A 5,234-nucleotide genomic window follows, 5' to 3' on the forward strand; every position below is an offset into this window, starting at 1 on the left:
GGTTACCGGAGTCCTGTTAGCCCAGTGCTACAGCCCGGATTCACACGCTGCTGACCGACATGCTCGAAGTTGATTCGTGTATGCCTGTCCCCATAGGTTAGTGCCACTTTGGGTTCACGACTAGCCCTGTCGGCCCGGGTTCCCTGTCATATGGATGCTAGCGACACTATCATATACGTGAGCCAAAAGGTGCAAACGGACCGTGCGTGAGGCCGCAATGTGATATGAGGTGCTACCGGCTAGATCGATGTGACTTGGAATCGGGGTCCTGACACAATGGGCTTACTCAAATGCCCTATGTCTTCGTGAGCAAGCAAGTTGGATGCACACCCACTTAGTTTCTTTTGTTGAGCATTCATACATTTATAGCTCTAGTGCATCTGTTGCATGGCAATCCCTACTCCTTGCATTGACATCAATTGATGGGCATCTCCCTAGCCCGTTGATTAGCCTAGTCAATGTGAGAATTTCTCCTTTTTGTCTTCTCCACATAACCCCCTATCATTATTCTATTCCACCCATAGTGCTATATCCATGGCTCACGCTCATGTATTGCATGAAAGTTGATTTTTTTTGAGATTACTAAAGTATGAAACAATTGCTTGGCTTGTCATCGGGGTTGTGCAAGATGAGAGCATTCTTGTGTGACGAAAATAAAGCATGACCAAACTATATGATTTTGTAGGGATGAACTTTACTTTGCCATGTTATTTTGAGAAGACATGATTGCTTAGTTAGTATGCTTAAAGTATTATTATTTTTATGTCAATATTAAACATTTGTCTTGAATCTCTCGGATCTGAGAAAATTACATTGAGAATTATGCTAGGTAGCATTCCACATCAAAAATTCTGTTTTTATCATTTACCTACTCGAGGACGAGCAGGAATTAAGCTTGGGGATGCTTGATACGTCTCCAACGTATCTATAAGTTTTGATTGTTCCATGCTATTATATTATCTGTTTTGGATGTTAATGGGCTTATTTATACACTTTTATATTATTTTTGGGACTAACCTACTAACCCAAGGCCCTGTGCAAATTGCTGTTTTTTTTTCTAGTTCAGTGTTTCGCAGAAAAGGAATATCAAACGGAATCCAAACAGAATAAAACCTTCGGGAGAGTTATTTTTGGAACAAACGTGATCCAGGGGACTTGGAGTGGACGTCAAGCAACCAATGAGGAGGCCACGAGGCAGGGGGCGCGCCTACCCCCTAGGCACGCCCTCCATCCTCGTGGGCCCCTCGTGGCTCCACCGACCTACTTCTTCCTCCTATATATATATTCATATACCCCGAAAACATCCAGGAGCACCACGAAACCCTATTTCCACCGCCGCAACCTTCTGTACCCAAGAGATCCCATCTTGGGGCCTTTTCCAGAGCTCCGCGGGAGGAGGAATCGATCACGGAGGGCCTCTACATCAACTCCATGGCCCCTCCGATGATGTGTGAGTAGTTTACCTCAGACCTTCGGGTCCATAGTTATTATCTAGATGGCTTCTTCTCTCTCTTTGGATCTCAATACAATGTTCTCCTCAATCTTCTTGGAGATCTATTTGATGTAACTCTTTTTGCGGTGTGTTTGTCGAGATCCAATGAATTGTGGATTTATGATCAAGTTTATCTATGAACAATATTTGATTCTTCTCTGAAATCTTTTATGTATGATTGGTTATATTTGCAAGTCTCTTTGAATTATCAGTTTGGTTTGGCCTACTAGATTGATCTTTCTTGCAATGGGAGAAGTGCTTTGCTTTGGGTTCAATCTTGCGGTGTCCTTTCCCAATGACAATAGGGGCAGCAAGGCACGTATTGTATTGTTGCCATCGAGGATAAAAAGATGGGGTTTATATCATATTGCTTGAGTTTATCCCTCTACATCATGTCATCTTGCCTAATGCATTACTCTGTTCTTATGAACTTAATACTCTAGATGCATGCTGGATGGTGGTCGATGTGTGGAGTAATAGTAGTAGATGCAGAATCGTTTCGGTCTACTTGTCGCGGACGTGATGCCTATATACATGATCATGCCTAGATATTCTCATAATTATGCACTTTTCTATCAATTGATCGACAGTAATTTGTTCACCCAGCGTAATACTTATGCTATCTTGAGAGAGGCCACTAGTGAAACCTATGGCCCCCGGGTCTATTCTCCTTTATATTAATCTCCCGTCAACAAGCTATTTCTGGCACCGGTTTTATTGCAATCTTTACTTTCAATCTATATCATAAAAATACCAAAAATATTTATCTTATTATTATTATCTCTATCAAATCTCACTCTCGTAAGTGACCGTGAACGGATTGACAACCCCTTGATCGCGTTGGTTGTGAGGTTCTTATTTGTTTGTGTAGGTACGAGGGACTTGCGTGTAGTCTCCTACTGGATTGATACCTTGGTTCTCAAAAACTAAGGGAAATACTTACGCTACTTTGCTGCATCACCCTTTCCTCTTCAAGGGAAAACAAACGCAGTGGTCAAGAGGTAGCAATAGCTCAGCTCTTTCATTGCATGTGTATATATAATTATCCTCACTATAATATGCAGATTGAAGATCGTCGAATGCAGAAAAGCACAAATCTATGGCACTGGGTTCATTAACCCAAATATCATACATGAATGGACGGTTCAAAAGAATGTCATAGAAACCGAGGACAACTTGCTATAATCGTTGCTCAAAAATCAAAACAAAGATAAAATACTCTTTCCTTACAACTTCAAGTGAGTGTTATTGTCTTGTGCATATTCGGTTTCCCTTATCACTCGAGGTTATAGTAATGTAATTGATGAGTTATGCATGCGTGCGCAGCTTCCACTTTATTCTCCTAGAGATTAAGCTTGAGCGGGGAGTAGTAACCGTCTTAGACTTGAGACGAAAAGATCCCCAGGACTATGCGGACATGACTCAAATGCTCCAGAAATAAGTTCAATCGATCATTATCGCACCATATCGGCAACTTTTTTCATTTCCTGATATCAAGTAATTGTTTTATTTGCCTGATAGGGTTTGGAAAGAGTTCACCGTAATTACTCCGGGACTGTCGAGTGAGCTGCGATTTACACACCCGAAAGTAAGTACTAGTACCTAGTTCCGGGCATCTCCCATTGATTCTAGCTAGTTTCATCAATACCATTTAGCATGCTTGCTTATCAGTTTGATTAACCTCTATTTCTCGTAAAGTGCTTGTGGCAGGAATCCAGGAATGATTTTTGTGGATACTACGTTTGCGAGTTCATCTACAAGGTGACGACCTCTAATAAGCGAGGCTACTCTGAAAAACAATATGAAGTGCGTAAGAAAAAATATGCACAATTTTATTTTATTACCATCATTTGTTTTGAGTTTCATTCATATACATGTATTGACCCTCTTCTTCAATTTAGATCTGGAAGATGCGAGATGAACTACTACCACAAGATCGCATACGAGCAATTCAAAAGGAATTGGTGGGATTATTTCTTGACCACGTCATCAATAAAGCCGGGGAATACCATGTGGAAATTGATATAGACATGAGATGTTAGCTAGGGATTGTAAGAGATCTTATATTGTATATATGTAGCTAGTAGTGTCGGATAGATATATGAAAACTTTTTGTTCGACAAATCTCTCAGAGAAAGAGAGGTGCACTCCTCTCTGTATATGTTCATGACAATCTTGTGTAATTAATGGTTCCTTCATTTGCTTACTAGCTAGCGTGTCGAGTTCTCTCTATACATATAGTAGCTAGCGTCGACCAAGCACGGAGATAAGAGAGGTCACTTCTCTCTATTAGCTAGCTAACACAATATATGAAACCCCAAATTAACCCTCCAAAACCCCGTAAACTCCCACCCTTTCAAAAAAAACCTACTCCTGCCAGCTGCTGACGCGTGGATGCCTTTTGGTCCCGGTTGGTGTTACCAACCAGCCAGACTAAAGGTGCTCCTGCCTTGGTGCCCTGCAGCGGCCATGTGGAGCCCTTTCTGTCCCGATTCGTAAGCGAACCGGGACTAAAGGTTTTGGGCTTTAGTCCCCACCATTTAGTCCGGTTCCGAAACCGGGGCTAATGGGCCTCTAGGACCGGGACAAATGGATCGCTTTCTACTACTGCATCAGTGGCGGAGGACGAAACTTTTTTGAGGTGGGGCAAATTCTTAAGATTTTTTTATGAAAAACCAACATAAGTAATACGAACCATATTTGTCATCCGTTCGGTCATGTTTTAATTAAAAAACAATAGTGGCAGTAAGCTTTTTTCTTGGAAACACTATAGTCCAACCATTTAAAATCCTTATACCATACCGCCCAAAAGCATTTTCATCTTTATTTGGTGGAAAATTGGAGCAAATTGGTTGAGTCGGACCCATCTCTATATAAGAAAATCTAACATCATCTATAATATTGCGGCTAAATCCATCAAGTGGAATGCGAGTCTTGGATCATCCTTTATGTAATCCATAGAAAAAATGGTTATACCTTCATCTCCTAGAACCTCAACATTCTCCTCGACTATGGCTTCCATGGAATCTGGAATCTCTTCCACTTGTTCAGAGGGCAAGGAATTTGCATTATCCGTTTCCATGGTATTCACTTGATTTTGAAGAAGATATTGGCCTGGAGCATTGCTACTTTCCCGGGGTACTTGGATTGTTGCTGCGGCGACTACCACCAAGTACCTCAAAGTATCTCTTCAAATATGCAATTCATTGCATAAAAGCTGCAATTAATCACTGCATTATATCCCATTTCCTGTACTAAAATTCAAGGAAAATTGCATATGCCCTTCTTCTTTGCCATTCCTTTCCATTCCTATCCATCTTCACTCTCTAGCCACCAGGAACTGGCCCTCACGCCGTCACGCACGCTCCAGCTGGCCGCCAGCACTGGGAACAACATGCCCTCCTCCTGGCTGTCAACCTCGCGCAGACCCTAGATGCTAGGAAGTGGGCCCCACCCCCACGCACCCTCGGAGCTCCTGCTCGCCGCCGCGGCGCCGCCCCCGCGCTCGCTGCTGCTCGCCATCGCCCCTCGCTTAAGCTCTCGCTTGCTGCCACCCCAGCGAGCCGCTAGGGTTCCTCTTTTCTTCCGTGCATGTGGACTCTTGCTCGGGTTTTTTTGAGGAAAAAGGCCTTTTATTACTCAAAGTCCACAGAATGTGGGATACAAATTTGGTCATGTGGCTGGCCTAACCACACATGACGCCCTGGAAGTAAATCAGGGCATGCTTAGCTAACTTGTGAGC

Source organism: Triticum urartu, chromosome 1 (assembly GCF_003073215.2).
Source record: "Triticum urartu cultivar G1812 chromosome 1, Tu2.1, whole genome shotgun sequence".
NCBI classification, from domain to species: Eukaryota; Viridiplantae; Streptophyta; class Magnoliopsida; order Poales; family Poaceae; genus Triticum; species Triticum urartu.